We start from the raw sequence: 11,174 nt of genomic DNA on the forward strand, positions 1-11,174 counted from the left end.
AAGAAATGCTCATGATATTTCTTGATAACTACATAATGGAAGTTTAAAACATCATAAGAAACAAACAGGATCTTGTCAGTGAGCTATGCTTTGCTCACACTTGCCCTTATTTTTAAAATAGACTCATTATCTCCCACACACTGGAAAGCTTTCAACATGTCCCAGTCTCAGAAAATTCCCATTGAAAAGGTTTTTTTTTTCAGTATCGTTTCTCATTTCAGTCTCACTTTTTCAACCTCGGAATCATTTCGATCACGATTTTCATGACAAAATACTTTTTCTTTTTATAAATAAGTTCTGCATATGAATGTACTGTATATATATATGTATATATATACACATATATATACATATATATACATATATGTGTATATATATACGTATATATATATGTGTATATATATATATATACACACCTGGTTTATATATATATGTATATATATATACATATATATATGTATATATGTGTATATATATATATATATATATATACACACACCTGGTTTGTCATTAGTAGCAGGATTGTGTATATTTCTTCAATAAGTATTTGCTTTGATTTTTAGTCATATTTAGTGTGTATACATGCAAATATGTGTGTATGTGTGTGTATGTGTGTATCTGTGCACATGCAAGTGTGTGTGTGTGTGTGTGTGTGTGTGTCCCCATGCAAAGGTAAATGTGTGGAAGTCAGGAAAATCTGCAGGAGTCGGTTTCTCCCTTTACTGTGTGTGTCTCCCAAAAGTCATTTCAAGTGGTCCGGCATGGCAGCAAGTGCCTTGACCTGCTGCGCCCCTCCCTGAGCCCCTCATCACGTATTGCAGGGGTGACTCAGTTTGTGTTCCATTCTAAAGTCACTTATCAGCATTGCTACTTTCCATTTCTTTGCTGTACTTTTAAAATCTTATTGACCAATTCCATCTTCCAGCTTTCTGTTTTCGTACAGTAGCGTGAGGATTTATCAGCCAATGAAGAGGGCCCGCTACTGTGCTCTTTACTCTCTGCACATGAATTAATTATGATATGAGCAATCACAATAAGTGACTGCCAGTCATTGCTCACTGCACATGCTGTGCATTCGCTATTTATGATACAATGGTGGACTGAAAAACCTAACAGTCAGGGCTCAGTGTCATAGAATTATTTTCCCTGTTAAACTGTGATGACTGAGATTAAAATCTTTTATTATGGTGATCTATGAGCACTTCACCAAACCTTTTGACTTGAAATTTGAGGACACGCAGCCTGGGCTAAGCTCATCACAGAGTTTCCGGTAGGTAGAGCCTTCTTCCAGCACGTGCTGCATGTATAACCAATGTATAAAAAGGAACCCATAGAATAATGGGGAGTGTGTAAACTATACATATTGAGTATGTTACTTATCATCTTGAACCTCTGGGAAGAATCCAAATTCTTTTCTTTTTATAGATATATAGATATATTTCCATATCCTCTCTGTGATCTGTTTTTTAAACTTCTTTTAACTGCATATTGAGTTGGTTGAGACCTTCCAGTATTCTCTAAGTTCTCCTAGTTCCCAACCTTAGAAAACAATGTATTACTAATGAGGATAATAGTTATCAACTAAGACAGATATTTTCCACAGATGCAGAGTTAATTCTATTGACAGTATTCTGTGATTTTTTTTGAGCCATGAATGGATATTTAATTCTGCTAGGTGCTTTCCTGTGTCTACAGAGATGATCACATGGTTGCATATTCTTCTCTAGTCTCTAGATTGATACCCTTGTATTCGAAGACATCAGCCTTGTATTTTCAAGACAAATTATCTCTGTCTGTGACATTTTTAGTCCAACTGCACATCTGTATATGCTCCTGTGAGCATGTGGATCAGAGCCCTATATTCAGGATTCAGTTTTCTTCTTCCAGTGCAGACTCTAGACATTGGGTTCAGGTCATCGGGATTGTTCATGAAGCTATTTTTCCAAAGAACTATCTGTACATCACTAAGCTATTCTTCTTACTTGTTTCTGGCATTGATTTTGTAACTACTTTAATGTATTTTGGATGCATAATTAAATAGAGTTACAATTTTCTGTTTTTCAAATATATTTACATGTTTGAAATCCCAATAAGAGGCCCTTATGAAATGAGTGGACAATGGTCCCATACTCTTCGAATTTCTAGAAAAAAAAAGTATACCGTGTTTATTTATTGTTTCAATTACTATACTATACTCTTTGAATTGCTATTTCAATGGTTGAAAGAATGATAATATAATTTCTAAAATAGATTCAGAAATATTGTAATTTTTCTTACAGCAGTAAGGCCTTAAGCTTGGGGCCGTTCAAGGAATTAATCCAGCCAATATAAAGGACAAATTTACAAGGAAAAGCTGTTCGTAATATCCGTTCATTTAAATCCCCTCACTATATTACTGTATAAATAATTATATTTCATAGATTTAAAATGGTCAATCTAGTTGAAAGCTGAATGCTTTTATTGATCTCTTTAAAGAAGTAGTTTTGTTCTTTCATTTTCTTCTCTGTATCTAACATGAGAATTATTCCTTGTTTTTTTGTTCTGCTAAAATAATTTGTCCACATCCTTATACTGTTCATAGGATAATACATCAGTTATAAATCAAGTTTTTGTGGATGTGTTTGCTTTTGTTTAGCACAAATAATTTTCTGTTCACTTATGTTATTGCTTAAAATAAAACTTCTAGCCTTCAATAATGAATGTAAATAAAACAATTTTCTTTGTCAAATCTTGTATTTGCTACTTCTTGCACTTGAAATTTTCTTTTGCAATCTTTAAAAGTAACTTATATGTATTTAATAACTTGGTATTTTTTATTCTCAAATATTTATCTTCAAAAATGTTCCTTGTTTGAACCCTACTTTCCCTGATATTTATATAGCCATGCCTTCTACTTCTTGATCATTATTTATAACTAATCATCACTCAATCAATTTATTTCTACTGATTGTGCTTTTCATAAGACTATAATTTAGTCTTGGGTTTATATTGAATATAATATCTATCTTTTAGGTGTTGTAATTAGACCCATGATTATAAAGCTATAGTCAGTGTCTCAAAATTAGCCTTCTCAAGACAACCCAGGACAGTCACACAAACTTCAGCGCTGAAGAAACCTTGTGATAGCGTGACTGAGCATGTGCATCTGAGACCATCTGATCCACAATCCTAAAATTTATCATCGTATAACTTCCAGAAAATATTACATGTTAGCCAATTGATTTGATTATTCTACTCATTTCAATTAAGAAGATAAATAAATGAATTTATGTACAACTAGAATTTAGCCTACCAGTTGACATTTCTACAGTTTTGAAGGTTTGTATTTCCCTCTGGTATAATCGTTCTTTATTCTGAAGCTCTGAAGCAGCATTTCCCTTGAGGAATACTTGTTGACAAGTTATATCCTTTGTTTTTCATCATTTGACAATGTATTTACACAACCTTAATTCTCAATGGACATTTTCAGTAATAATATTGTGGGTGAAGTCTTTTGTTTGTGGATTTGTTATCTTTTTGTCTACATTTTATAACATGGTTTTCCTGGTGTCTTCCAGTCCTTGCATCACTAAATATAAAAATCTTTACTCACACATGTTGATAGTATGATGTCACTCATTAGCCAAGTTGAAGGAAAATATAGAGGAATATGAACAGTAGGAGTGCAGAGCAGTATATAATAGGGGATTGAAGACGATCAGAATATATTTTGTACACATAAGAAATGCCATAATGAAACCCATCAGATAATACAATTAATAAATAATAATAAAGTTAAAAAATTAAAATGTAAATTTACATTCTGAGTAGATGGATTAAAACTGTGTGTAGGTACATTATTCCCCATCTGATTCTGTTTGAGGCTTAATGATGTTTTGTGTCTATAAATTTATTTCTTCCAACATATGTATGAAGTTTTCAGACATTTTCCCTTATATTTGCTTTAAGATCATCTCTTTCTGCTCTTCTTTATATTTCAAATGACATAATTCTGAAATTGTTTTTATTGTTCCCTTTCTCATTTTTTCATGGATGAATAACATTGGTGATCCCTTCCATGATCCTGTTGTTTCTCCATTCTAGTATAGATAGTCAACAAAAGGTTTTTCTACCATGATGCTATAGTGTAGAGTATTCCTGTCATTACTTGCTGTAAACAGTTACTTTCTGGCTTTGAGTTTTCCCCCATTCAACACAGCTGTGATAACTTTTGTGAAGCCTTTGTCTATAATGTCCCCAACTTTAGATGGGGACAGAATGTCATCTACAGTTGTTACCCATTGACCAGCTTTCTTCCAGAGAATTGATCATGATTCCCCTCCCCTCCTATGATCAATAGTACTCAATTTTTCCCTTGATCTTTGATAAATGTTCTGTTTAGGACCATCGAAGAAACGCTTGTTTTCTAATCGGTACTTTTCTGTATTGAGATCAATCAGAAAGGAGCTTCTTCCTCACTATTTTGGGAATAGTAATTCCTATTTTACTTAGCTCTTTAGGCCCTGGTGCATGGGTGCCTTTGTCTATCACATACAGTGACACTCAGGATCATACATGCCTGACGGTCTTGCTTCAGTTCCCAAGGCTCTCTCTATGATGATGCTTTGACTCTTACTCATAAGTTTTAAATCCAAGACTTGTACTTGCCTTCTTGAAAGGTAGTTGTTTCTTTCCTGTACTTATGTCCTCCTTTTAACTTGCCCTTACACTTCATATTCCTACAGCCACTTTTTGTCCAGTTTCTTCAGCCTGAAGGAAGGGATTGGCTTTAAAAATGTACTCAGCTGTGCTATAGTTGCAGTGAGTCTGTGATTTGTATCTCTACTTGGACGTGTGCCAAAAATAAAGGGAGGGGTGCAATGGGTGGGGTTTCTTCCCACAACCAATTTCATATCCACTCTGTCCATAAAAGGCCCCATTGCCTGATGTTTGTCTGTAAATAAAAAGTTTCCCGAAGATTTTGGGCTCTAATACCACCACTATTGCATATCTATATCTAATCTGTCTGTATCTATTTCTATATCTATCTCTCTATAGAAATATAGATGTTTCTGTCTCTATAGTTTTCCCCAAGTTTATTACTATTTTTATGTATCTATATCTATCTGGCAATCACACATACACACACACATATATATGTGTGTATATCTATATCTATCTATCTCTCTCTATATATATGTATATATATATATATATATATATATATATGGATCTGAATGCATATGCTTTGTTTGGGGTAAAACAGGGTGTGTAAAATATCTGGGAAGGGAAGAAATATATATCACACATATATACTTATATACCCTTTCCAAAATAATATATATGTGTGTATGTGTCTGTATGTGTCTGTATGTCTGTGTGAATGTGTGTGTGTATGTCTAAGTGTGTGTGTCTGTGTATGTGTCTCTGTGTCTATGTGGGTGTACATTCTTTCAGAGGAAAGTCAGGCTAGGGTGTGCCAATTGCCTTGTAGCTGAAACCAGGACTTCTTCGCAAATCTCTGATATCCATTAGATAGTTTTAGTAAGTCACTGGCAAACTTAATAAAAGAGTGAAGAATGATAAAAGTGATAATAACAATATCACTAGCATAGTGGAAACAGAATGTGTTAACTACATTTTATTTGACTCTATTTTTTTTTAGATTTATTTATTACTATATTCAAGTGCACCATAGCTGTCTTCAGACACACCAGAAGAGGGCGTAAGATCTCATTATGGATGGTTGTGAGCCACCATGTGGTTGCTGGGATTTGAACTCAGGACCTTTGGAAGAGCAGTCAGTGCTCTTAACATCTCAGCCATCTTGCTAGCTCTTGACTCTTAATTTTATCAAAGATGACAAAGAAAATTTGGATACTGAGTCCACATTAATTAAGAGGAACCTGGGTCATGGAGAACCAATGAACCAATATTTAGATATGCAATCTGATAGAGGTATGATTGGGACAGATTCTGTCGACCTCCACAGCCTGTATAGACACTGCATTATCTAGATATCTTGTTTTAATATTCTACTGAGCCAGCCTAAGAAATACACTGGAGACCTATATTTTAGGTTCAACGTGTATCTTAAGAAGCTTGTATAATGTTCTGTGTTCTATGCCTTTTGCCTCTACAGTGGGATAAACAAACAGGTGTTTTTTAGGAAAACAGAGTTCATTATATCACTTCTGTCTCAAATTATGGAAGACAGCCTTCAGGTAATGCCCTTTGCACATTGTTAGTTTGGTCAGAACAATGTGATAGAAACCGCTCTGCTGCACCTAGAGAGGTTCGTAATACAGAGATCCTCATTTTATAATGTGTCCTATAGCCAATATTTATTCTGTCCAAGGAAATTAGGCACCAGAAATCACAGTTATTTCACCTAAGTAGCAAATTATACAGACAGACTGCACTGATTGAATGTGAAAATTGATTTAGAAATGGCGTCTTACAAATTTCAAAGAAGTAAAATATAATATCGGGTTGTGATTTGGATTTTGTGAATATACTGTTGGGAACCAAGGAATCCCTAAGTGAACGTGCATTGTTTGTCATGATCCATAGCAAGGACCAAGGTATCACAAAGCCTTTCCCCTGGGTCAGGCTCCAAAAGGCATAGTCTTTCTTTCTCTGGTCAAAGAATGAATTTGTGAGCAGTTGACCAGTGTATCTAAAAGCTAGTTTGCCAGGTTTTCCCATATCCCTCTGTTCATGTGTCTGTTGTCTTCTTCGCTCTCTACTCAAAGCAGTCTCTCAGTCCAATGCTGTGCAGATCATAATACATATTATAAGCAGTTACAACTTGCCAGTGTGTCCTGCTATTTCTCTAGATAACAACTATGAATGAGAGTATGCATACAGAAATGAATTGATTTTTACACATATTTCCTGTGAATAACAAATTCACAAGCTGGGTAACAGTGGCCCATGCCTTTAATCCCAGCACTTGGGAAGCAGAGGCAGGCTGATTTCTGAGTTCGAGGCCAGCCTGGTCTACAGAGTGAGTTCCAGAACAGCCAGATTATACACAGAAACCACATCTCAAAAAACCAAAAGAAAAAAAAAAAGAAAAAAGAAAGCATGACTCACTAGATAAGCAGCGTGTAGCAACGTAGCAACTTCCTGAACCGAGGTATTTTCTTTCTGTAGTCAAATGTGCTCAGAGTAAACCAGAAGCTGTGTGTGACATCACAAAATGATCTTAAACCACTCTGTAGTAAGCTGGCAAACTTATATTGCAGTCACTTGGGGATTAAATGTAACATACTCAGAGGTAACATAGAAGGCATTTCGTAGCTGTACTAAATGAGTGCATGGTGGTTTGAATACTCAGGGCCGGTAGGAAGTGGCACTGTTAAGGGGGTGTGACCTTGTTGGAGGAAGTGTGTCACTGTCAGGGTAGGAGTCGGAGGTCTCCTCCTAAGCTCAGGCTCCACCCATTGCAGAAGAGAGGGTTTTTTTTCTAGCTGCCTGAAGTGGCTAGGCTCTCCCGGTTGCTTTCCAATCAAGATGCAGAACTCTCATCTCCTTCTTCAGCACCATGTCTGCCTCTATGCTGCCATGCTTACTGCCACCATGGTAAAGGACTAAACCTCTGAAACTGTAAGCCAGCCCCAATTAAATGCTTGCCTTTAAACATGGGGCCACGGTCATGACAGTTCTTCATAGCAATGGAAACCCTAACTAAGACAGAGTTACAGGAGGAAAGAATAAAGGGCCCCCAAAAAAAAGAGCATTCTAGCCATATCTAAAATTAGAGATGAGGCTTTGGGCAGAGTTGAGCCAAGACTCACCTGCAGAGGAACTGTGATTTGACCTTTTCAATGTCTGTAATATCTGGAAGCCAGATCAGCCCTTAGGGCAGAAACTTCTTAAAGCTTGCATAAACCAGATCCAACCAGATTAAGTAGAAATGCTTACAGTGGTGAATAAATATTTTGCTCAGCAAAATTATCACACTTCAATAAGAATGTGTATCTTTTCAAGATTTCCTCACTACCTTTTGCAATATATATTTTTTCCTGAAATGGTTAGCTTTTAAAGAAATATAGCTTGACTAAAATGATGTAATAACTAATGACTAATTCAGAAAAAAGAGATAATTCTTAGAATTATGCTGATATTTGAAACAAATAATATGTGTTAACCTGAATCAGAATATACATGGATTTGCTTTTTTTCTTTTTTTTTAGCTTAGGTATTATCTATACTATGTCAGAAAAAAAAAGAATAGACAAGGTCTAGCCTGAAAAACAAACAAACAAACAAATAAATAAATAAATAAATGAGTAGACAAGACTATAATTATATTTGTATGCATAATAATACAAAAACATAACTTAGAAAAGAATTGGTCCTCTACAGTACTAACAGCAAAAGTACTTGGTCTGAGGAGAGACAATGCAGCATATCCCAGGCACTTTCTTGTGAGGCTTCTCTATACAAAGTGCAAAGAAATTGAATTATGAAAAAGTAACCAAACTATGTCACAAGGTCAGAAGAAGGATGATGATGATGATGATGATGATGATGATGATGATGATGATGATGATGATGATGATGATAGTGGTGGTGGTGGTGATGCTGCTGCTGCTGCTGCTGCTATCGGCCTCCTGAGACAATTTTCATTATGTATATGTACGTATATATAGATATATGCATATTATGAACCAAGGCCATAGTTCATGAATATCATTCTCTGGCATTATTTTTTTGAAACAAAGTCTCACACTGAACCATTCCAGCTCTGTTGTATGGCCAGTGAACTACCAGGATCCCCTTGTGTCTGTCCAAAAAAAAAAAAAAAAACCACTAGAGCCATTGAATTGCAGACATGGCATCAATAGTACCACCATGCCTGGACTTAAAATGTCTTCACCTATAACTCACTCTGTGCCATCTAGCCTTGAACTCAGAGATCTGCTTGCCTTTGTCTCCCGGGATTAAAGGTATGTATTACCATGCCTGTGTATAAATTTTTCATGACTACTGTTCCTCAAGATCCAGACCAAATGCTGGTGTCTTTCAGCCTCAAGATCTGGATTACAACTGTGCCCTCTATTTCTGGAATCTAGTTCATTCCTGATTAAAAGTCAAAACTATTCCTTGTTCAGTTGAAAACATAAACAATAAGTTTATCTGGGTGGGATCGTTCCCTAAGATCACTACTCCCTTAATCTGCTTATCTTCTTGAACCAAGGATTCAGCTATATTTCACTTCCTGGTACCCCTGTTATTACTTAAACCAGACATTTTTGTATTTTTTCTTTTTAAGCTTAATCAGAATATTCTTCATGAGACTAAACCAGAGAACTCTGCTGGGTCTTCCTTCCTTCCTTCCTTCCTTTCTTTCTTTCTTTCTTTCTTTCTTTCTTTCTTTCTTTCTTTCTTTCTTTCTTTCTTTTTTTGAGACTTCCTCAATGCTATTAATTTAAATCTCTTTACCTTAGCTTCATGTAGACTCTTCAGACAAGAGCAAAAAGCAACCACATTATTCACCAAAATACCACAAAACAGTATGTAGGCCACAAACTGAAATTCTTCTTCACTGAAACCTCTTGGGCCAGGACTGTTCAAATCAAGTCATTATCAACAACAAAGTCATTCATTTTCTTACAAGGATGGCCCATTAAACCCTACTTAAAGCATTCCAATGCATTCCAACTCCAAAGTCCCCTAAATTCACATTCTTCTAAATAAAAGCATGGTCAGGCCCATCACAGTGATACCCCACTCATGGTACCAACTTCTGTCTTATGTTGTTACTGCTGTGAATGGACACTGTGACCAAGGCAGCAATAGAAGAAGAGGATTTAATTGGGGCTGGCTTACAGTTCAGAGATTCAGGCCATTATGATCAAGGCAGGAACATGGCAGCATCCAGGCAGGAATGGTGCATGAGGAGCTGAGAGTTCTACATCTTCATCTGAAAGCCAATAGGAGAAGACTGGCACTTCTACACTGGGAAGAGCTTCAGAGCCCACCCTCACATTGACACACTTCCTCCAACAAGGCTACACCTATTCCAATAAGGCCACACCTCCAAATAGTGCCCCTTCCTGGGTCAAGGATATTCATACCGCCATAGAACCTGACTAATGTAGTTCCCTAATAAGAATGCGTATGAGGAGGCTATGTCCTCTTCAGGTTTGGAGAATGTCAAAGTGCCCTTCTTGAACCTCTTTTGTTTTATTTAAGTGTTTTTAACTTAAAAAAAATAATCATTAGGTCAAAGAGGCCCATTCTGTGGTGCCTTATGCTACAAGTCTTCTCCATTTTCATCTGTGTGATTCTGCAACTATAGAAACTTTACCAGATGGAAGCTAGATGTGATGAATCAGGGTCAGCAAAAACCATGGACTCTCCAAGAGAGAAGTAAGGGATCCTCTTGAATTGACACAGTCTCTTGGTAATAAGAAGTGAAGGAAAGAGAATGAGAAACAGACGATTAATCACATGTAATGGCAAGAATAAAAAACAATGCCCTAGATTACAGAAAATACACTAATCACTAGTACTTTCTGGTTATAAAGGCTTCTAAGGATGTTAGGAGACATGTGAATTACATGATTCAGAGACTGGAGATTTAAAAGACATTATATATATATATACTTCATCAACAGACACATTGTGGTGGTTCTCAGCCTGTGGGTTATGACCCTTTGGGTAAACTTCTGTCTCCAAAAATATTTCCAATGACGATTCACAACAGTCGCAAAACTGCAGTTATGAAGTAGCAGTGAAAATTATTTTCATGATTGAAGGTCACAAGAACATGAGGGAGTATATTAAAGTGTCACACCATTGGGAAGGTTAAGAACCACTGCTCAAAGACTTGCCATGGATACTGAAGGTTCAGAGAGGCAACGGGAGCTACGGGAACATGTGGGAGAGTCTACTTCCAGCTGCAAAAGAGTTTCCAAACTTTTTTAATGCAGTTCATAAGACATAACATGAGCAGGTGCTTGCTTTTAAGAATAGCTGAAAGGATAGAGCACGCACCTAACCACTAAGCAAGAATGTCAAGGGAAAGAAGAACATTCCAAAGATGTATTTAGGAGATAACAAAGATAATCAAAGCAAGTCTTAGGGGTTCAGAAAAAAACATAATGTGTCGTGTCAAGGACCACCAGCCTCTGTGTGTGTGTGTGTGTGTGTGTATGTCTGTGTGTGTGTGTGTGTGTGTG

Source organism: Mastomys coucha, unplaced genomic scaffold, assembly GCF_008632895.1.
Source record: "Mastomys coucha isolate ucsf_1 unplaced genomic scaffold, UCSF_Mcou_1 pScaffold3, whole genome shotgun sequence".
Classification (NCBI taxonomy): Eukaryota; Metazoa; Chordata; class Mammalia; order Rodentia; family Muridae; genus Mastomys; species Mastomys coucha.